This window comes from Lolium perenne, chromosome 5 (assembly GCF_019359855.2).
Source record: "Lolium perenne isolate Kyuss_39 chromosome 5, Kyuss_2.0, whole genome shotgun sequence".
Taxonomy (NCBI): Eukaryota; Viridiplantae; Streptophyta; class Magnoliopsida; order Poales; family Poaceae; genus Lolium; species Lolium perenne.
This window is the reverse complement of record NC_067248.2, coordinates 12,469,957-12,494,802: the sequence shown is the minus strand read 5'-3', so window position 1 is coordinate 12,494,802 and position 24,846 is coordinate 12,469,957. Positions and strand designations below refer to the sequence as shown.

Sequence of the window (24,846 nt, the reverse complement as noted above, 5' to 3'; positions counted from 1 at the left end):
GTAGCATCAAGGTCCCGTACGGCTTCTCGTCGAATATAAAGGGAATAATAAACATGTCGGAGAAAAGTTTCAAAACCTAAAGTCTCATGACTGCCACGTGATTATGACACAATTACTTCCGGTTGCATTGAGGGGGCTTCTACCGGAAAATGTTCGAGTACCCATTGTGAAGCTATGTGCGTTCCTCAATGCAATTTCTCAGAAGGTGATCAATCCACTTACTCTACAAAATTTACAGAAGGATGTGGTCCAATGTCTAGTCAGCTTCGAGTTGGTGTTCCCACCATCCTTCTTCAATATTATGACACATCTCCTAGATCACCTGGTCGAAGAGATTGGCGTTCTCGGTCCTGTATTTCTACACAACATGTTCCCCTTTGAGAGATTCATGGGAGTCTTAAAGAAGTACGTTCATAACCGTGCTAGGCCAGAAGGAAGCATCTCCAAGGGCTATGGAACAGAGGAGGTCATTGAGTTTTGTGTTGACTTTATTCCTGACCTTAAGCCGATCGGTGTTCCTGAATCGCGCTATGAGGGGAGACTGCGTGGAAAAGGCACGCTAGGAAAGAAATCAGCAACGTGTATGAACGGACATTCTTTCACTCAAGCACACTACACAGTTCTACATAATTCCATCTTGGTGGCTCCGTACAAAGAGGAACACAAGGAGATCTTACGCTCTAAATACCCGGAGCAACGTGAAGATTGGATTAATGGAGAACACATGAAGACTTTCGGCGGTTGGTTGCAAACACGTCTCATGAATGTCACCGATGACGAGCAGCTGTACTTGTTGGCCAAGCAACCATATTCTACTATATCGACTTTTCAAGGGTACGAGATTAATGGGAACACATTTTACACTTTCGCCCAAGACAAAAAGAGCACCAACCAAAACAGTGGTGTCCGCTTTGATGCAGAAGATGGCAATGGGAACAAGGTCACATATTATGGGTACATAGAGGAGATATGGGAACTTGACTATGGACCTAATTTCAAGGTCCCTTTGTTCCGGTGTAAATGGTTCAACCTGAAAGACGGGGTACAGGTAGACCCGCAGTACGGAATGACTACAGTGGATTTCAAGAATCTAGGGTACGACACCGAACCATTCGTCCTAGCCAGTGAAGTGGCTCAGGTTTTTTATGTGAAGGATATGTCTAGCAAACCAAAAAAAAGAAAAGAAAGGCAAGAGGACACATCATACGATGAGCCAAAGCGGCACATAGTTCTTTCAGGAAAAAGAAACATCGTGGGAGTAGAGGACAAGACAGACATGTCAGAAGATTATAATAAGTTTGACGATATTCCACCCTTCAAGGTAAAAATTGACCCAAGCATCATCTTAAACAATGAAGATTGTCCATGGTTGCGTCGCAGTAAGAAGAAAGGGAAACGAGCGAAGAAAACTCAGAAGACTAGCTAGCTACATATAGGGATCATAACTTGTGTATCTCAATATGGAAATCACTTTTGTGTAATGATGTTACTGTATGTAAGATATTAACAATGGAGATGGTTGGCTTGTTTTACTAGTTAAGTCACGGGCTTGCAGGGAAATTTTTCCGAGGCAGAACTTCCGAATATGCCATATATAGGGCATGTGCACCAAGGGAATTTTCGAGAAGTTCCGCCACGGGAGATTTCCCAACCCTTTCCGCAACATTGTTAGAGGAGATGGAGTCTTCCACGGGCTTGCAGGAAAAAAATTCCGAGGCGGAACTTCCGAAGATGCCATATGGCGTGTGCACCAAGGGCATCTTCGACAAGTTCCGCCACGGGAGATTTCCCAACCCTTTCCCCAACATTGTTAGAGGAGATGGAGTCTTCCACGGGCTTGCAGGGAAATTTTTCCGAGGCGGAACTTCCCAAGATGCCATAGGGCGTGTGCACCAAGGGCATCTTCGACAAGTTCCGCCACGGGAGATTTCCCAACCCTTTCCTCCATCCATGGTGATGAAACTCTCCATCCATGTTGGCTTGTTGAGCTGCTTCCCATGGTGTATCGATGCTCCTTTTATAGGCAGAGCGTCCTTATCCTGCCGACAGCTTTAGTACCGGTTGCACCCACCAACCGGTACTAAAGGTTACCCACGCGTCCTTATCCCACCGACAGGGCGTCGTGCGCTACATACTTTATCTCATCGAGCAGGGCGTCCTTATCCTGCCGACAGCTTTAGTACCGGTTGCAGACACGAACCGGTACTAAAGGTTACCCACGCGTCCTTATCCCACCGACAGGGCATCGTGCGCTACGTACTTTATCTCATCGAGCAGGGCGTCCTTATCCTGCCGACAGCTTTAGTACCGGTTGCAGACACGAACCGGTACTAAAGGTTTGCCTCTGTCTTCCCGCCTATTTTCTTCCCACGCTTTCCAACGGTTCCCGCCTTTGTCTTCCCGCCATTTTTTCACTATATATATGTAGGCTTGGCCACCATTTACATATCACATCTAGACTCATATCTGCAAACCTCATCATTCTCTCCCATGGCTTCCATCGCATCTCTAACCCCCCGGGAGGCGGAGGCGCTTTGCGCCTCGAACTACCCCTGCCCGCCGGGCTACCTCGTCCCGACCGGCTGGTTGCTAAGCGTCGGAGGCGTACCGGTCCCTCCAGTCCCTCTAGGTGTGGCGCGCGAGATGGCCATCACGAACCACTACTACTTCGAGCTCACGCCAGAGCAGCGGAGGAATCCCCAGTGGCATCCCGACTACAGCCCGACTTGGGAAAGCTTCTTCATCAATCGGCGTGAGAGGGTGCTTTCCAGGCATGAGGAGGGCGGTCCGCCTCCTTCGAACTTCAACGAGGCCGGCCGTCGGCTGTGGTGGCGCGGCCGGACTCTCCAGGGCGTCATGGCCTACCGTGGCCCCCGCCTGCGCTACCCTCAGTCCCAGCCCACGCGTGCTCACCCGCCGACCGGAGAGTACCGCGACCCCGATGCCAGCGACGATGATGACGGCGACTACGACGACTACAGTGGCGACTACTACAGGGCTAGGCACGAGTATGACTGAATGTACCGATCAGCATTCAAGAGTGGCATAAGCCGAAGAACCCAGAGAGTGGTGCTAGTTATGTCAACGACACGATGAAAAAATTTCTTTGGGACACGCTACTGACAAAGTTCGGCCTACCGGAAGACATGACGGAAGGCCAGAAGAATAAAGTCAAGGAATGGACATTGAAGAAGATGGCCATACAATTCCAGAGCTTCAAGAAAAATTTATGGGACAAATATAAGAATGAAGATCCAGTATTCGATGATAATCTAGAGAAGATAAAAGATCACTGGGCCGCATTTAAGGATTATAAGAAATCGTCTACTTTTGTGTCCCGATCGAAGAAAAATACCGAAAATGCTGCAAAGAAGAAACTTCCGCATCATTTGGGGTCAGGTGGCTACAAGAGTGCCATTCCGAAGTGGACAGCGTTTGAGAATAAACTGATTGATCATGGAATCACTCCACAGACATGGGACTGGCCCGAACGGTCCAAGTTCTGGTTGTTCGCTCATGGGGCAGGGTTGGACCCAAAGACAGGGCTGATCGTTGCGAAGGGAAAATGGAAGGAAAAATTGAGGCAATTGTACCGAAGCTTGTAGATGCAATTGAAAAGGTCAGAAAGGGAGAGTACATTCCCGATCGAGAGAATGACGAGCTGACACTCGCTCTGGGGAACCCTGAACATGTTGGACGGGTACGAGCTCGCCCAGGTCTCACCATGAAGGAAGCGTGGCCGGACAGCGCTGACACTTATAGAAGCCGTTCGCGAAAGAAGAAGAAGAAGGACGCCGACATTGTAACGGCATTGTTAACTAGGGTGGAGGCTCTTGAGAGAAATCAGAGGGCACCTGATCAGCCGCTGTTTCTACAGGATCCACAACCCGATGCTGCCCCATCTCAGCGAAGAAGCAGTGTCGGTTCCTCGCATCTTGACGGATGTGGAGGAAGCTACCCCGTGGATTATGTCACGGAGAAGACAGATTGCGAGCTACATATGTTAATCAGGACCGCGTCTGTTAAGGTGGCGGTCGGCTATGTGTACCCAAGTGAAGATGGAGCAATGCACCATCATATGCCCATTCCACCTGGTTGTGTTCGTGTCGGGGTGGATGAAGTTGTTTCGGGTTTTGAAAAAGTGGAGCTTGATATTCCTAGAGGTGAAGATGAGAGGACACTGGCCGATGTCAAGCACGGTTTCGCCCTATGGCCGAAGAAGTACGTCGTCCTTTTGCAAAGGCCACCGACTCCTACACATGAGCAGCAAATGCCATCGACTCCTCCTGGTGGCAGTCCTGGTGAGCAGCCAAGTCCACACCTACCTGAGAGGGACCCCAGCGTGAGTCCACCATCTCGAGATCCTCCGCGACGTAAGACAGCGTCCGTTAAGCGGAACGGTACGCCGCCTAGGAAGAAAGCTAGAAAGGAGAAACAACTGCCGCCTACTGAGAAGTTACCTTGGGAAAAAACTCCAGAGGAAAACGCGGAGGCCGTTCAGGCCGAGTTGAAGAAATGGTTTGCACCGAAAGTGCCAGAGATACCTTTCGAGAAGACACTAGATCCGGTGAAAGTTGTGCGTACCGTTGACAATCTATATGACCCTGTACCATCGCCGCCATCTGACTATGCGCGTTCTATTGAAAGGTCGTATGACAAGATGATCGAGGCGACAAAACCCGTTCAATCGGGTATCAGGGAGATAAAAGGGATACATAGTGTCTACCAGCTCGGACAACAACCCGTTCAATCGGTCGCCCCTCTCAAGGTGTTTGACAGGAAGACCGTTCAAAGTTCTCGACAAGACGCAACTGATTACGCCTTCGCTGAACGAGCATATCAGTTTGTTCAAGGGAAAGATTTGGTCGAGAATCTCAGGAAGGTACCAACATGTATGCGTAACTTGCATTCGTGGTACCTTAAGGCCTCAAAGGAAGGGATCGAGACTATCATGGTGCGAGTTAGGGAAGAGCACTACTTCCAGGAGTACTGTGTGAACGTTGACTTCAGCGAACTCTTTCAGTTATACAATCTCCGGGCCCTCGACAAATCAATCATCAGTTGCTATTGTCTGTAAGTGATTTATTTATTTAATTTGAGAAGTCGTTCATTATCTGCAGATTATAATCTTTTGTGCGCTATATTATGCAGATCGAAGATGCTCGAATGCAACAGGGACAATATCACAGACATTGGGTTCATTGACCCGCACACAATGCATGTTAAAACCATAGAGAATCCCCTCTATAACAAGGATACACCGCAGACTTTGCTAAGGTTTTTGAAGCGACAACGTGACAAAAAGCTAATACTTTGGCCTTACAACTTCGAGTGAGTCTTACTGTCTTATAACACATTATATTTTGCTCACCGTATATCAAAATTTTAACTAATGACTTATATATATGACACTACATATTGAAACGTGCGTAGGTTTCACTTTATTCTTCTCGTCATCAATTTGGAAATTGGAGAAGTTGAAGTCTTGGACTCACTAAGCAAAAAATCGGAACTATACGTGTCTTGTTTTTTAATGCTCAGAAGGTAATTTTAATTCTTATCGGTTTGTTTCGTTAATTTCCTGCTTTGAACTAATTGATGACTCTTTTATGCATTTTCTTTTGTCGAGCAGCGTTTTGCGAACTTTCATCAAGGAAGATACGTCCCGTGAATGGACACCGAAGCTGCGATGGCGTGCGAAAGTAAGTAGTACCACCTAGGTCCACACACCTTTTAATTATCATACTTGAATATTGTTTGATTGAATTATATTCTTGTAAAGAAATGCCCGCAACAACCTCCGGGGACCGATCTCTGTGGATTCTTCGTTTGCGAGTGCATCCGCAGAATTGTCAGCGAGAGAACGAATAATGAAAGAAATAAAGAGGTACAAAAACAATCTTCACAAATTTGTTTTGTTATCATAAGTTGTGTTTCATGTATTCATTTGTATCTTATTCTTTTATAGTTGGCAAGAAAGCGGAACAAGCTCTCAATCGATGACCGCTTCATAGCAATAGGCGAGGAATTGGCGGGATTTTTCCTTCGGGACGTCATACCACCACTCGCAGAGTACCACTATGAATGAAGATGTACATGTTACATATATAGTTGACTCGAAGAGTACCACTATGCTACATGTAATAGACATATATAGAGTACGCCTCGGAGAGTACCACTATGCATGAAGATCGATCTTCATGCATAGTGCTACTTAATTTGCGATCTTATGCAATAACATGTGTGTTATATTATATGCACCAACTTGCTATGCATCATCTTGATCTTCATGTACTACCTAAACCCAAACGCGTTTCTGGTGCATCGACGCGATATGAAACAAACCGATATCCCTAAACCCCTCCAAAAACCCTAAAAAACCAATTCTCTGCCGCGGCAGAGATTTGGGCAAATTCCCTGCCGTGGGTGGGAACCTTTGGTACCGGTTCGTATTACCAACCGGTACCAAAGCTCCTTGGCCCTGAGCTCTCCTGGTGGCCCACGTGGAGGGCCTTTTATACCGGTTCGTAAGCAACCGGTACGAAAGGGGGGGGGCCTTTAGTGCCGGATAATTAATACCGGTTGCTCAACCGGTACTAAAGCCCCTCTGGAACCGGTACTGATGAGAGATTTTCTACTAGTGTTCGTATTATGTGTTTTCCTTTGTTCACATTTCATGTTTAGTTGCGCTTATGTATTTTGGAAGCTAATGCCAGGGTTGGGCTCAATAGGTTGTATCACTTTTTTTTGCGAATAATAAGTTGTATCACTTGGTGGGTGACTAAGATAAAGTTCATCTCGATTGTAAAATAGTCCCTCCTTCCAATGATATGTAATCAAGTAATGAATTACATTAATATTGAAGCAAAACATTTAATTAATTCAAAATGCATTTTAGCTAAGTCGACGAATCTCGATTCATCTACGGAAAACAGGAGTGATTCGAAATCCAACCAATTAGATCGTCTACAACTGTGGATGTGCCCTCTGCAGGAGCTACTGGAGAATTGGAAGTACAGGGATTTTCGGGCTGAATGGGCAAGCAGATGTTATTGATCGTATTAAATTCTCCCTTCGGCACGTGATAGACCAAAGTTGGTGCAAAGTTCCTGACGCCTCACATTGCACCAGAAGTAACTTATTCATAACCAAAGATATCTATGAAGCTATTGTACTTCAATTTGAATGATGGAATCATGGAAGGGGCCGGATCACTTTGGTCACAAATCACAAGTGGTACCATGCGATCGAGGGGATATTGTTTATATGGGCGTGACGCGTCATGAATCTGCATGGATCCATTACAGATCGCGCATGAAGGTAGGTATAGGTTGGCGGAACTAATTGGACAGAGTATAAATGATGAGTTGTGAAATAAGATCATTCAATCAATACAAGACGGACAACTCGTGCAACCGCCCACGCACTGTCTAGGCAGGCCGCTTCGCTTGTGTTGGAGTTTTGGGGTGGGTACGGCGGGCATATTTTCCCGGCGACATCCTCGCGGCACTACGGGAGAGATGGAGTATGCCGACGGCCGCTAGCCGTCGGCACAGTCCAGAAGGCCGTCGGCACAGGCTGTGCCGACGGTGACCGTCGGCGTAGCGTCGTCGGCATAGTTCTGGTCGGGGACTGCCCAATCACCGTCGGCACAGACTAGCCGTCGGCACAGATTATTGTGCCGATGGTAAAACCGTCGGCATAGTATTTCAAAAAATTCAAATTTAATTTCGAAAATATAAATTCAAATTCAGATTATTATTTTTTTCACTTTTCTTCTTCTTCTTTTTTACTTGTTAATCTTTCACAATCACACTTAGTACACTTAATTTTAGGTCAAATTGCACTTGTGATCAAACTTCCCACTTGGTCATCCATCCTCACACTACTCCCACTCCGGCACGTTTAACTTCTTGGTTCTCTTCGGATGAGCTTCCATAAAAGAAATGACACCTTGATGTTAATATTACCATATCTATCATATTAACCCTTTGGCCGTGATGTCACACCTCTATATTTTTGAATTCTAAACAATTACTTAAGTAAACAACAATGAATATATATAAATAATAATAATATAGAATTTTAAAAATAATTAAATGATTTTATTTTTTGTCTTTTTTATTTAATATGGAATAATTAATATCAGTAAATGCGAATTTTGCAAATAATATGTCTAAATTGATCAGAAAAATGATAGGAATACAAATATGACATCCATATCATCTTTTGAACTTACAAAGTTAACTTACCCAAAAATCATGAGCATTAGATCAAGTACCTCTAGTTCAAATTTTACTGACTTTATCGAAAATAAGGTGGAAACGGCCTCGGCATGACATAGTTTGCCGAAACAAGGTCATATTTGGCACGTGTGTGGACCCTAGGATGAGAAGCAAGACCCCGGACGCGGATTTCTAATCTGACCCACGGACATCCATCTTTACATTTTTAGCGTCCTCAAAAGGTTTTTACTTGTGAAGCAGCTACATGTGGCGCATTTTAGTATGACGTGAAACCTCCGTGCGATGATAGTAGACCACCTACGCACCACCTATCATATGACATGTGCATGCGTTAGCTTTTTGGAAACCCATGCGTCTTCCGGCGGTGTCCCGCCGAATTCGCTGGAAACTGACCGGATTTGAACTAGGGGTGAACTATCGGTCGCTCCAGAAATTCTGAAAAAAATTGTTTTTAGTTCAACGACGCATCATTATATGTGCTAAGTTTTGTCCGTTTTATTTGTTCGCGAATGGGTGCACCCGCACGCCCGGTACGGCGATACCGCATGTCCCGGGGGCCCTGTTTTGGCCAGATGGCTTTCTGAACGAAGTCAAAAAATCACACGGAGCCGGGTGGCATCATTGTATATGCCATAGTAACTATTCCGTTTGTCAAAACTGAGATACGGCAATTATTTTAACAAACCCTTCATGAAAAGGGCTATCATGTCCGGAGTTCTATGGATTTCAGGTGAAATGAGGTGGGAAACGGCCTCGGCATGGCATAGTTTGCCGAAACGAGGTCATATTTGGCACTTGTGTGGACCCTGGGATGGGAAGCAAGACCCCGGACGCGGATTTCTAATCCGACCAACGGACGACCATCTTTTCATTTTTAGCGTGCCCAAACGGTTTTTATTTGTGAAGCAGCTACATGGGGCGCATTTTAGTATGACGTGAAACCTCCGTGCGATGATTGTAGACCACCTACGCACCACCTATCACATGACATGTGCACTCGTTAGCTTTTTGGGAACCCATGCGGCCTCCGGCGGTGTCCCGCCGAGTCTGCTGGAAACTGGCCGGATTTGAACTAGGGGTGAACTATCCGTCTCTCCAGAAATTCCGGAAAAATTGTTTTTAGTTCTACGACGCATCATTATATGTCTAATTTTTTTTCCGTTTAGTTTGTTCGTGAATGGGTGCACCCGCACACCCGGTACGACGATACCACATATCCTGGTGATCCTGTTTTGGCCAGATGGCAATTTGAACGAAGTCCAAAAATCCCACGGAGCCGCGTGAAATCATTTTATATGTCATAGTAACTATTACGTTTGTCAAAACTGGGATACGGAAATTATTTTGAAAAACCGTTCACGAAAAGGGCTATCACGTTCGGAGTTCTATGGATTTTAGGGGAAATGAGGTGGAAAACGGTCTCGACATGTCATAGTTTGCCGAAACGAGATCATATTTGGCACGTGTGTGGACTCTAGGATGAGAAGCAAGGCCCCGGACGCGGATTTCTAATCCGACCCACGAGCGACAATTTTTTCATTTTTGGCGTGTGTGAAAGCCATGAAACCTCGAACATTATAGCTCATTTCTAAGAAGATTTGTTTAGGTATTTGAAATATTCGCTTTTTTATATTTTTCTATGATAGATCTTGTTTTTCTGCAAAATTTGATATATTATACTTATTTTTCTCAATTAGAATGATTTAATTATGCTTTTTTGAAAACTGTCGGGCAGAAATAGAAAAAAGCTATGCCGACGGTATAACCGTCGGCACAGGTCTGTAGTAAAAAAAAAGAAAAAAAATATTGTGCCGACGGCCAGACTGGTCCTGTGCCGACGGCCAGAACTGTGCCAACGGTGACTGTCGGCACAACCGGCCTGTACCGACGGCCATTTTAACGCCGACGGTCATCCTTGTCGCCGCAGTCCGGAGGCTTATGTGCCGACGGCCCCGATATTTGGCCGTCGGCACACACGACGGCCGTCGGCACATGTGTGCTCTCCCGTAGTGCGGGTTCAACGGCTACGATGTTGGGTTTGGCTGATGTTGCGGGGCTTTGTATACAATGGCTTTGCATGCGGGGTAACGGGGAGCTTGGCTACGATAATGGGCGTTTGTCTTTTGGCTAAGCACTCTCTTGGCAAAGTTTGCGTAGGTCTAGGATTATTGTATCCATCCATACTGTATTGCCTTAAAGATTTATGTTTACATTGATTTAGTTCTGCTGCACCTTTGTTACTGTGCATAGTCATGAGATGCCATCTTGTTCATCGGTTAGATGGTCTCCACATCTACCCGGTTCAGTCCTATTTAATATTGACACAGCTGTTTTCTCAAATTTACACAAGGTGGGAGTTGACATCTTGATTCGGAACCACAATGGAGATTGTTTGGTTGCTTGCACCGAGCCACACAATGGGATCGTATCGCCGGAGTTGCTGAAAGCTGGGCGCTTCGTTGTGCCGTGTCTCTCGCCCGCGATGAAAGACTTGCCTCCATGGTGTTCGGCTCGGAATGTCTCTCGCTGGTTCACCCAATCAATTCATCAACCAATGAAAGATCTGAAGTGGGGGCAGTGGTGGCTGATATCAAGATGTATGTTGGCTGATGGCTTTTCTTCAGTTTTTTTTTTTTTGCCATGTTAGGCGTTCTTCGAATATTGGTGCACAAATACTAGCTAGGTCAAGTGAGTTTGTTGTTTCTGGTATGATTTCGTACTCTACTCCAAAATGTATTAGGCAAACTTTGATACTTCCAAATGAATGAAGTGCAACATTCTCTCAAAACAAAAGCACTGGCAGCAAGACTGAGGCCAAGAAGCGTGCTGGTCGGAGATGGTTTTGCAACTCTGGTCGTGGCTGGGGTAGCAGCCATACTTTACCCGTAATTTGTAATTGTAATTAGTTTAATGAAAATATATGAATTGCAAGTTTTATATATGGCTCAACTGATATGAATTATAGATCGCCAGTTAAAATAATGGACACATTTTTATTAACGGAAAGGTCAATATAACGAAAACATGTTCAGACAAAGATTGTGGATTTACTCAAAATATTGTGGGGATCGTAGAGGATTAGAGCATTTCCAATGGCAACACCAATAGAGCGTCCAACAACATCGCCGGCCCAGCGCTGTTGAGGCTTCAGCGCGATATGTCGGCTCCCAGCCGTGCCCCCAATATGGCTGGTCCAACAGATTTATGACCATTTTCTAAGCAAAAACAAAAGTATTTGCAATACCTAAGAAAGCAACACCGTGTTTCACTGAACAGTAAATAGTTGATAAAACAATTCAAATGGTTTCCATTTGATTTTGCAAGGAAATGCGACAAAGCCCAAATTAAGTTAACATTATTTTGCACTAACAACATCTTTTGAAACATAGTTTCTTAGGGAGAGGTGTTTCTGGTCCCGAGCACATATGCTCTCTTTATCAGAACCGTGGCTCGACCGTAGGGATCTGCGTCCCAGCAGCTTTTCCGCTGGACTACAGTTCACTGCTAAATGGCTTAAATTATGAACGTCGTCGTGTACGGTAGGCCCAAGAGTGATGTCCGTGGACGCATGACCTTCCCGTACTGCGGGAACATAACGCCCGAATCGCATGGACCTTGGTACAGAAACACCCGATTAGCTTGTAGACGGAGCTAAGGCGAGCGGGGGCGAAAAATCGGTCGACACGAGGTTGGCGGCTGGACCTTGGGCGGCCCTGGATCGACCGCGGATGGCATCGGTGGCTTCACAGCCTCCTCTTAGTCCGCTACTTCTCTCTCTCAGCCGGCGGTGGGAGCTGCTCCCTTGTAGCTCGCCTCTCTGTCTCGGCCTGGGTGGGAGAACGCCGAGATGGGCCGGCGGCGGTGAACGGCGCCTGACGGGCTGCTCCTCTCTTCTATCTCGAGTCCCCTCCTTCCCTGTGACCCTGTCCCTCCTCTCTCCAACCCCTCAATCTCTCTCATCCCTGCCGTTTCTCATCTAGTACTACTGCTAATCTCACTTTTAGTGTGTACTAATCTCTTTTTCGTTTGCACAGTAGTTTGCACAGTAGCAGGCGGCTCTGCTTTGGGATGGGCAGACGACCACTTGAGCATCGCCTATAAGATGGAGTTGCTGAAGTGATTGGCGGCGGCGGCAAGGACCAAGACAGAAGACGAACTGGGTGAGGTATGTGAGGCTGGGCATCGTGAAAGAGACGATTGTTTCCGTTTGTAAGAGACGGCGTGTCCGCTCTCTGGCATTTATTTTTTGACAGACGTAGGTCAGAACACTGTATCAAAGGTCACACAACGATCTAAAATACAGAGAAAAATACAAGGATCTGCGTGGATATGATTGGTCCTTGTTCCAGGAGCAGCTGCGCTCGAGATCAGATCAACATTTTCGAGTTTCTTACCCTATTAAGGTAACTTTTATGATATTTTTTTAATACCTTTGCACTATCATTTTTTGGTCGGTTTTTAACCTTCGATGCATTGTCTTAGGCGAAATGCTGCTCGTGGGCCACGCTGTCTACCTCTATCACATCGTGAGTACGTTAGGACCTCGGTCAGGAACTATGCTCAGATGAAGACGATCTTCATGCCCCGATTTGTCTCCAAGGCGCAGTTGTTCCAACCTAACTTGCTGGACAAGGCAATCAACTTCATTGCTGACAATGAAGAAGAGTATGGCTAGTATCGTCAGTTGCAGCCATCGAAGAGGAGAACCTGGTTTAGGACCTGCTACGCAAGCATTTTCCTTCTTAGTGCTTCTGCTTCCTTCTTCATGATCTGCTTATTTTGGGAGGTGATCTCGTATCCCTCCATTAGCTAGTACTTGATTGAACTTGATCCCCGGTCTGTAATTATGAACTTATTTGAGGTGGTATATACTAACCGCTCATGTGATGAACCTGTGATGCATCATGAAATATAGTTGATTTGCTCGTGATGCATCGCCCAATATGGTAACTACTTGTTGTGTATTACCAACAACTTTTGATGAACTGCATGTAGTTGAATGTGTTTTTATTCAGTAGCAGTACTAGATAATCTCACCACTCTAAGAGAAGGGGTTACCACGGCATGCTCATGTTCGTAACCAAACAAGGTGTGTGCTGCACGACGAGGGCAGAAAGACGTTTGTGCATGCACCCAAAAAATGGGGGATGACTTCTCTCTTGGGTGCAGAAAATGCCACACGGGCAACCAAATGACATGCTTTTTATGGCCCATGTCTCGTTTGCAACGCGCATGCACTCCCATCTCTCAGCGCTAGTGAGCCCCAAATCGAGTCCAGGCCCTAAAATGTTGTGTGCCTTCTTTGTGTACCTATGCGTAACTAGTGATGGGAGGTAGCATGGCGCCCCACCAGAACCATCTATGGGGATGTACTATGTATATTTGCCATACTGACCATTCAATTCCCGATGTCTCCTTTTCCTAGTTCACAATGTAACCTCTATGTGCCTTATTTTTCTTCCATTGTTTATTCCAACAATATGAGTATGTGAGGAACCATTCGGACCCCAATAACTAGCTAACACTCGTATAACTTTTCCTTGCATTATTGACACTATGGGTGCACAAGAGATATGTGACGAACTGTTTTGTGTTGTGCAAGGTGGTCTCCTTCACACAACGCACATACACGGTGGTGGTGCTATATAAATGGTTAGTCGTGCAAGGTGTGGTTGTTGACACTATTTACCTCCCAATCAATATCACGGGATATTTTGCATGAAAAATATCTGAAAAATAATGACTGTATGCATGTAATGCATGTGATTGACTCAAATGGATAGAGAGATGTGGTTCCTTAATGTGGTGTACTCTGTCTCTCACGAAGGATGAAACGGTACGTTATTAAGATCATGTAGTTGTTGGATTATAGAGGGTATATTAAAATATGTTTCGTAACCGGCTGAATGGTATTAATAAAAAGGTTAAGGCTATAATTTGTATGGAAGTTTGCGCTTTAACAAGGAAAATTTGAAATTCCCGCAACAATGTTGTAGTTAATAAGATCAAAGTTCCAAAAAAAAATTACAGGTTATCAATCTTCATTTAATTAGATATAACATGTGGTCTGACCTTTTTCCTCTGGATTAGTGGGACCATTTTGATTTTGGATACAATCCGTTGCAACGAGGAGTGAGTGGAATAAAACCACAACTTTGAAACTCAAATTTACCAAATACTACCACTTAACGTTTGCTGGAAAAAAAACCACATTTTCCATCTTTTTGGCAAGAAACACTAGACACGAATTGACATGAAATCTGATAGGTTGGGCCCAATTGCTGGGACCAATTTGCTAATGTGGACTGGGGCCCGCTTGTTAGCCCAATTACAAAATTACAACAACCGAATAATTAAAAATGAAAAATACCACCGTTGTCCATTCCTCCCTACATTGAACATGGTGGCTATGTCGTTCTGGGAGGAGACCCAGCGGATGGTCGACCGGGTCTGATGGAGGCGTGTTGGGGAGAGGCATCACCGGTAGGGCGTCATCCACCCGTGTACCTATGCTCGTGTGCTACCTTCACCTACAGTTGGGTTCACGGCCATTCCACCTGACACGGAAAAGAAAATAGTGATGCCCATGACAGGAAGAACCAGAGTATGTTTACTTCAGCCCAAACAGGGAAGGCGGAGAGGCTGAGCTCTGTTGCTGATAAGCTTCATATCTCCGGTCCGAAGAGTATTTCTTCCATGGTCAATGGCATCTCAGTCTCCTCCGCAGCCTCGACGGTCTCCATCAAGGCCTTTGCGGCGAGCCCTATGGTTTATCAAGGTGGATATTGCTCTACATGTGAACAACATCCGTCGATGTCGATGACTAGAATGCTGTGTGGTTGGAGAGTGCCTGCAGGTGGCTGCTCCTTGGACCTATGTGTAACTAGTAATCGGTGGTAGCATGGCGCCCCACCGGATCCATCGCTCGTGAAGTACACCGTATCTCTCTTGTCCTGACCGTTCAATTCCTGATGCCTCCTTTTCAGAGTACAAAATGTAACCTACGTGTCTATTTTCATTTATCTTGCATGCATTGTTTATTCCAACAATCTGAGTATGCAAGTAACAACTCGAACCCCAATAACTAGATAACAATCGTATTAACTTTTCCTTGCATTATTGACACTACGGGTGCACGAGAGATATGAGATGACATAATTTGTGCAACCTTCACAGAACGCACTTGCCCGGTAGTGGTGCTATAATATAAATGGTTAGTCATGCAAGGTGTGGTTGTTGACACTATATACCTCCAAATCAATATCAGGCGATATTTTCATGCTATTAAATCAAATGTGTAGAGCGATGTGGTTCCTTAATATATGTGGTGTACTCTCACTAAAAATGAAATAGTACATTATTAAAACCATGTATGTGTCGTAATGGATTATAGATGGTATATTGTACTAATATATTTTGTAAATGAATGAATGCTATTTATAAAAGTGTTAAGGCTATCATTCATGTGAGAGTTCCCGCTTTAACATGGGAAATTTGGAACTGCCACAATGGTGTTGTTTTTAATAAGATCAAAGTTCCAAGAAATGAAGGTTATCCATCGTGTGGCTTATTCGATACACATGTGGTCTTATCTTTTTCCTATGGATCAGTGGGATCATTTCAATTCTGGATGTACTCGATTGCAACAAGGAGTGAACAGCATAAAACCACAACTTTGAAACTCAATTTTATCAAATACCACCACTTTATGCTTGTAGGACAAAAAACCACCATATTTTTTCATCTTTCTGGCAAGAAACAATAAACACTAATTGACAGGGACTCTAATAGGTGGGGCCAATTTGGCGGGACCAATTTTCTGATGTGGATTAGGGCCCACTTGTCACCCAATTGCTAAATCAAAACAACCTAATAATTAAAAATAATCTCACCACTGTCCGTTCCTTCCCCTACCCAATGACTCGAGCCGATCATGACAAGTTCCCAGTGTGGCTCGGCCTGCCATACACACCATTGTATTGCATGTGTGGTAACTGCCGTCGGAGGACATGGAACATGGCTATGACGCGGTTCGGGGAGGAGACCGGGCGGAGGGTGGACCAGGCCCAAGCTGGAGAGGCACCACCGGCAGGGCGCCATCCTCTTGGCACCTATGCTCGTGTCCTACCTCCATATGCGATTTGGTTTGCCACCATTCCACCGAACGCGGAAAAGAAGATGGTGATGCCAAAGATTGGAAGAACTTTTTCACTTCATCCAAAACAAAGAAGACCAAGAGGCCGAGTTGTGGTGCTGATAAACCAGACTCGGGGAGCTTCAGATCGCTGGCGTGAAGAAACAATTTTTCCATTGCTGGGTCGTCGCGCGCGTGATTGCAGCAGGGTCGACGATGCTTTTGTTGAGGAGAGGTAGGGGCATGCAATGTCGCTCGACCGCGAGCAGGAGTGCTCAACTGTGCCGGCGGCGGTGATGGTGGCCGGGAAGGAAGGGGATGGCCTTCCCTTTTTTCCTTTATCTTTCTAGACGGGTATTTTTTATTTTTCAATTGGGGTGATAATTTGGACCTATGCCACCTCATCCCTGACACTGGGCCCCACCGGTCAGATTCCTTGTCAATTTGCTCCGAATCGGCTTTTAGCGTGTAATGCAAAAAAAAACATTGAAAATTATAGCGTTTTTTTCTGTCATTCAAACGTAAAGTGGTGGTACTCAGTAAGTCATGATAGAGTGGTGGTTTTATGCAATTTACTCGTGCAACAGGGTTATCCAAACTATTCTTCCGCCGGTTAACATTTGCATCATGAGAAGGTCACGTATGCATTACTTTACTTTACAAAGTCCATCGCATGTTTATTATTCTAATCCTTTTTTACCATATAAGAGTTCTGTCAAGGAATTATGCAAGCATGCCTATAATTTTGTTGAGTTCGCTTACCACATTTAGGTAGATTCTGGAAAAACCTTCACAAACGAAAACACGTTAGTTGGATTAACCATAGTGTTGTCATATAATTATAAGTAAGGAAGCTATGCAACTACTATATGTGATTAAGAGGAAATTACTAAACAAAGAAAGCATCTTATGTCTTCACCTTTTACGCAGAGGCGACTCTAATCATTGCCTTGCACAGAGAATACGCGAAGATGTTGGATTCTGTGGTTTTTTTTTCGAAAATTCCACCGATCTATTAATAATCATAACAGTAGTACAAAGATGCCTAAAAGTAATAAAAATTACAAAAAGGTCATTGGACCACCTAGCGACGACTACAGATACTAGCACGAGCCGAAGGCGCGCCGCCGTCCTCGCCCCTCCATCACCGGAGTCAGGCAAAGCTTGTCGTAGTAGAGCTTGTTGTAGTAGACAGACGGGAAGTCGTCGTGCTAAGGCCCCAAAGGACCAGCGCACCAGAGCAGCAACCATCGCCAATGATGACAACCGTAGATCGGAAGAGACTGACCTGAAACCACACAATCGAACACGAGAGACGACCAGATCTCGGGAGATCCGCCAGACACTCCACACGCCCTCCGCCGACGCTAGATGCACCACCGGAGCGAGGATTCTGTGGTTAAGGAATGCACTAGAAAGTTGTTGATGAAATAAAGAGGCACCTCAGATTTATCGCTTCATGATTGATTACTAGTTGAATGAACGACATGATTGCTAACTTCTGCAAACATTTGAGATTTAAAGACCAGATATGAATATTTGTTTAAAATTTAGTATAAAACATGCGATCTAAGCTACGTATTATAAATAAAAACCGAACGAAGGGTGTGGAATCTAATGTACTATATTGGGCAATATTCGAAAGTTTCGCATCCCAAAATGTAAAAAACAAATATGATTCATGGGAACTGTACACCTATTTAGGGCTCGTTAGATTTAAAGGATTTTTGAAAGAATTTTGTAGTTTTTTACTCATACGGATTTTTCCTGTAGAGCCCGTTTGATTCAACTAATTGAACCCTTTTGAATTCCTATGGATTTCTTTAAATTTCTATACTACAATTATATAAGATTTCTAACAAGAGGTTAGACCTCTTGAAAAGAATTCTATGTGTCTATGAAAAAATTTCTATACATTCAATCTGTATAGAATTTTTTTTTTATGGTTTTCATATGTTGCCATGAAACAACTTATACCAATTTTCATAGGTTTTTTTTCCATAGGAATCAAGGGGGCGGGTCATTGCAATCCTCCATATTTCCAATTTCTCCACTTTTCCTACCCTACTAATCAAACAAGCCCTAGACAATACAAACCACACACCTGTCAACTCATGTCTATCTTATATCTTATATCTTATATCTTATATTTACTAACTGGAGATTTCCAAGAAGACACCACGTTAATTCTAGAGGTTAAGAAAATTAGTCCATCAAATTAATATATGATGTCTCCACCCCGTTGGATGAAAGGATGAGTTGGGCCCTCGTAGGTGGGTGGGCCTCTCCCCGGTATTCTCCCCGTTTCAAAAAAAAAAATCAAGTGCCCATGCTTCTCCTAGATCTGGTGTGGCAAAGTTGATTTTGGCATCCATACCTAATCCTCTAGCCTTCCTGCGATTGATTGATCAGCCCATGATGAAGAAGCTAACCTCTGGTCTGAGTGCCTTTCCGTCGAGTCGTACAAACACTGGTAGAAAAATGGCCTTCCGTCCAGCCCCATTAGTCGCCAAAATATAGGAACCGCGACTAATGGGGTCTTTAGTCGCGGTTCGGGTGGCGAACCGCGACTAAAGAGCTGGGCCCAGCGCGCTCGCTGGCCAGCTGGTGGACGGGAGGGGCTTTAGTCGCGGTTGGCCAGGCCAACTGCGACTAAAGGTCCTCAGGCCTGGCCCGAAGGCCTTTAGTCGCGGTTGGCCAGGCCAACCGCGACTAAAGGCCCATCCCTATAAAAGGGCCTCAGCTCACAGCACTTAGCCATTTGGTGCCACTTCTCTTCACAAGCTTCACAAGGGGGTGTAGGTTTGCTTTTGGTTCCTCTTATGCACACAAGGTGTTTGATAAAATGCCCCAAGAGCATGAAACAAACATGATATGAAGTGTTGGAGCCACACTTGAGCTTCCTCATTTATTTTTTCCTCCTCGATCGCGGTTAGCAACTTGAACCTTTCATGCATGTGTGTCATTGATAAAATATGCATGTGCGTAGTTTATTGTTTAATTTATATTGTTTATAGCTAGTTAGTTTAACAAATGCATGATGGTTAATTATATATTTTATATTATAATAATGCAGATGAATCGGCAATGGATGTACGGTAACCGACTCTCCGGCGAGTTCACTACGGGTTTGAAAGATTTCCTCGTAGTGGCTAATGCGAACAAGCAGAAGGGTTTTGTTATCTGTCCATGTGTTGACTGTAAGAATCAGAAGGGTTACTCTTCCTCAAGAGAAGTTCACCTGCACCTGCTTCGGTACGGTTTCATGCCAAGCTATAATTGTTGGACCAAGCATGGAGAAAGAGGGGTTATAATGGAAAAAGATGAAGAAGGGGATGATTTCATCGATGAAAGCTATCTTGCTCATTTCGGTGATACTTTCATGGAGGATGCTGAAGGTGAAGGGGAAGGTGAAGAAGAGGCACGTGATGAGCCCATTGATGATCTTGGTCGGACCATTGCTGATGCACGGAGACGCTGCAAAACTGAAAAGGAGAGGGAGAATTTGGATCGCATGTTAGAGGATCACAGAAAGTCGCTGTACCCCGGATGCGATAATGGTCTGAAAAAGCTGGGCTGCACACTGGATTTGCTGAAATGGAAGGCACAGGCAGGTGTAGCTGACTCGGCATTTGAAAACTTGCTGAAAATGTTGAAGAATATGTTTCCAAAGAATAACGACTTGCCCGCCAGTACGTACGAAGCAAAGAAGGTTGTCTGCCCTCTAGGTCTAGAGGTTCTGAAGATACATGCATACATCAACGACTGCATCCTCTACCGCGGTGAATACGAGAATTTGAATGAATGCCCGGTATGCACTGCATTACGTTATAAGATCAGAGGCGATGACCCTGGTGACCATGTTGAGGGCGAGAAACCCAGGAAGAGGGTTCCCGCCAAGGTGATGTGGTATGCTCCTATAATACCACGGTTGAAACGTCTGTTCAGGAACAAAGAGCATGCCAAGTTGTTGCGATGGCAGAAAGAGGACCGTAAGTCGGACGGGGAGTTGAGACACCCCGCAGATGGAACGCAATGGAGAAAGATCGACAGAGAGTTCAAAGATTTTGCAGCTGACGCAAGGAACATAAGATTTAGTCTAAGTACAGATGGCATGAATCCTTTTGTCGAGCAGAGCTCCAGCCATAGCACCTGGCCCGTGACTCTATGCATCTACAACCTTCCTCCTTGGTTGTGCATGAAGCGGAAGTTCATTATGATGCCAGTGCTCATCCAAGGTCCGAAGCAACCCGGCAACGACATCGATTTGTATCTAAGGCCATTAGTTGATGAACTTTTACAGCTGTGGGGCAGACCTGGTGTCCGTGTGTGGGATGAGTGATACGTCTCCGACGTATCGATAATTTCTTATGTTCCATGCCACATTATTGATGATATCTACATGTTATATGCACATTTTATGTCATATTCGTGCATTTTCTGGAACTAACCTATTAACAAGATGCCGAAGTGCCAGTTCCTGTTTTCTGCTGTTTTTGGTTTCAGAAATCCTAGTAACGAAATATTCTCGGAATTGGACGAAATCAACGCCCAGGTTCCTATTTTTCCCGGAAGCATCCAGAACACACGAGAACTGCCAGAGAGGGGGCACAGGCCCACCAAACCCTAGGCCGGCACAGCCAAGGGGGGGCCCGTGCCCCCCTATAGTGTCGGCGCCCCTTCGACCTCCTGACGCCGCCTCTTCGCCTATATAAAGCCCCTGGACCTAAAACCTCGAGACGGAAAAGCCACGGTACGAGAAACCTTCCAGAGCCGCCGCCATCACGAAGCCAAGATCTGGGGGACAGGACTCTCTGTTCTGGCACGCCACCGGGACGGGGAGGTGCCCCCGGAAGGCTTCTCCATCAACACCACCGCCATCTTCATCAACGCTGCTGTCTCCCATGAGGAGGGAGTAGTTCTCCATCGAGGCTCGGGGCTGTACCGGTAGCTATGTGGTTCATCTCTCTCCTATGTACTTCAATACAATAATCTCATGAGCTGCTTTACATGATTGAGATTCATATGATGATGCTTGTAATCTAGATGTCGTTATGATAGTCAAGTGAATTTTACTTATGTGATCTCCGGAGACTCCTGTCCCACGTGTGTAAAGGTGACAGTGTGTGCACCGTGTGGGTCTCTTAGGCTATATTTCACAGAATACTTATTCACTGTTATGAATGGCATAGTGAAGTGCTTATTTATATCTCTTTATGATTGCAATGTGTTTTGTATCACAATTTATCTATGTGCTACTCTAGTGATGTTATTAAAGTAGTCTTATTCCTCCTGGACGGTGTAATGGTGACAGTGTGTGCATCCGTGTTAGTACTTGGCGTAGGCTATGATTGTGATCTCTTGTAGATTATGAAGTTAACTATTGCTATGATGGTATTGATGTGATCTATTCCTCCTACATAGCGTGAAGGTGACAGTGTGCATGCTATGTTAGTACTTGGTTTAGTCGTGTTGATCTTTCATGCACTCTAAGGTTATTTAAATATGAACATTGAATTGTGGAGCTTGTTAACTCCGGCATTGAGGGTTCGTGTAATCCTACGCAATGGTGTTCATCATCCAACAAAAGAGTGTAGAGTATGCATTTATCTATTCTGTTATGTGATCAATGTTAAGAGTGTCCACTAGTGAAAGTAGGATCCCTGGGCCTTGCTTCCAAGCATCGAATCTCCTTTTGTTTACTGTTTTACTGCGTTACTACTGCTGCGTTACTACTGCTTGTTTACTGTCCTGGGCAAAGCACTTTTCTGGTGCCGTTGCTACTACTTATTCATACCACCTGTATTTCACTATCTCTTCGCCGAACTAGTGCACCTATTAGGTGTGTTGGGGACACAAGAGACTTCTTGCTTTGTGGTTGCAGGGTTGCATGAGAGGGATATCTTTGACCTCTTCCTCCCTGAGTTCGGTAAACCTTGGGTGATCCACTTAAGGGAAACTTGCTGCTGTTCTACAAACCTCTGCTCTTGGAGGCCCAACACTGTCTACAGGAAAAGGAGGGGGCGTAGACATCAAGCTATTTTCTGGCGCCGTTGCCAGGGAACGAAGAAAAGCTACACCATTTCCTCCCTCGTCAACTACGCGCCAAGCTATTTTCTGGCGCCGTTGCCGGGGAGGAAAGGTAAAAGGCACTCATACTCCGGTTCCAGGTAAAGTACTTTTCTGGCGCCATTGTGTTTGTGCTCGAAGCTATTTCCTTTAGATCCTGCAATTGCATCTTTTTGTTTCTTGTTTACACTAGTTAGGCATAATGGAAAACAACAAAAATATGAGAGATCTTTATGAACTTTATCTTGAATTAGGACATGATGTGTTTGAAGAGAGAATTAAAAAACCCATGGAACTTTATATGCATGCTAATGGGAATGTTATTAATATGAATGCTTTGAACACTATTGTTGCTAATGCTATGGAAAATTCTAAGCTTGGGGAAGCTGGTTTTGATGAGCATGATCTTTTTAGTCCCCCAAGCATTGAGGAGGAAATTTACTTTGATGATACTTTGCCTCCAATATATGATGATTATAATGATAGTAGTCTTTTGTTGCCACCTGTTATGGAGGATAAATTTGATTATGATTACAATATGCCTCCTATATTTGATGATGAGAATAATAATGATAGCTACTTTGTTGAATTTGCTCCCACTACAACTAATAAAATTGACTATGCTTATGTGGAGAGTAATTATTTTATGCGTGAGACTCATGATAAGAATGCTTTATGTGATAGTTATATTGTTGAGTTTGCTCATGATGCTACTGAAAGTTATTACGAGCGAGGAAAATATGGTTGTAGAAATTTTCATGTTACTAAAATGCCTCTCTATGTGCTGAAATTTTTGAAGCTACACTTGTTTTATCTTCCTATGCTTGTCACTTTGCTCTTCATGAACTTGTTTATTTACAAGATTCCTTTGCATAGGAAGTGGGTTAGACTTAAATGTGTTTTGAATTTTCCTCTTGATGCTCTCTTTTGCTTCAAATACTATTTCTTGTGAGTGCATCATTAAAATTGCTGAGCCCATCTTAATGGCTATAAAGAAAGAACTTCTTGGGAGATAACCCATGTGTTGTTTTGCAACAGTACTTTGTTTTATATTTGTGTCTTGGAAGTTGTTTACTACTGTAGCAACCTCTCCTTATCTTAGTTTTGTGTTTTGTTGTGCCAAGTAAAGTCTTTGATAGTAAGGTTCATACTAGATTTGGATTACTGCACAGAAACAGATTTCTTTGCTGTCACGAATCTGGGCAAAATTCTCTGTAGGTAACTCAGAAAATTATGCCAATTTACGTGAGTGATCCTCAGATATGTACGCAACTTTCATTCAATTTGAGCATTTTCATTTGAGCAAGTCTGGTGCCTCAATAAAATTCGTCTTTACGGACTGTTCTGTTTTGACAGATTCTGCCTTTTATTTCGCATTGCCTCATTTGCTATGCGGGATGGATTTCTTTGTTCCATTGACTTCCAGTAGCTTTGGGCAATGTCCATAAGTGTTAAGAATGATTGTGTCACCTCTGAACATGAGAATTTTTGATTATGCACTAACCCTCTATTGAGTTTGTTTCGAGTTTGGTGTGGAGGAAGTTTTCAAGGGTCAAGAGAGGAGGATGATATACTATGATCAAGGAGAGTGAAAAGTCTAAGCTTGGGGATGCCCCGGTGGTTCACCCCTGCATATATCAAGAAGACTCAAGCGTCTAAGCTTGGGGATGCCCATGGCATCCCCTTCTTCATCGACAAATTATCAGGTTCCTTCTCTTGAAACTATATTTTTATTCGGTCACATCTTATGTACTTTACTTGGAGCGTCTGTTTGCTTTTGTTTTTGTTTTGTTTGAATAAAATGGATCCTAGCATTCACTTTGTGGGAGAGAGACACGCTCCGCTGTTGCATATGGACAAGTATGTCCTTAGGCTCTACTCATAATATTCATGGCGAAGTTTCTTCTTCGTTAAATTGTTATATGGTTGGAATTGGAAAATGATACATGTAGTAATTGCTAAAATGTCTTGGATAATGTGATACTTGGCAATTGTTGTGCTCATGTTTAAGCTCTTGCATCATATACTTTGCACCTATTAATGAAGAAATACATAGAGCATGCTAAAATTTGGTTTGCATATTTGGTCTCTCTAAAGTCTAGATAATTTCTAGTATTGAGTTTGAACAACAAGGAAGACGGTGTAGAGTCTTATAATGTTTACAATATGTCTTTTATGTGAGTTTTGCTGCACTGGTTCATCGTTGCGTTTGTTTCAAATAACCTTGCTAGCGTAAACCTTGTATCGAGAGGGAATACTTCTCATGCATCCAAAACCCTTGAGCCAAACACCATGCCATTTGTGTCCACCATACCTACCTACTACATGGTATTTCCTGCCATTCCAAAGTAAATTGCTTGAGTGCTACCTTTAAACAATTCAAAATTTATCACCTCT

At 44.3% G+C, this 24,846-nt stretch overlaps 1 long non-coding RNA gene across 1 annotated transcript; it reads left to right on the top strand.

The window, feature by feature from the left end:
• Nucleotides 1–5,643: 5,643 nt before the first annotated feature.
• On the top strand, nt 5,644–6,646 carry LOC127304568 (uncharacterized). The gene is made up of 3 exons (XR_007853440.2): nt 5,644–5,702; nt 5,783–5,887; nt 5,969–6,646. It is a non-coding gene; the product is annotated as an uncharacterized lncRNA (long non-coding RNA).
• Nucleotides 6,647–24,846: the final 18,200 nt, after the last annotated feature.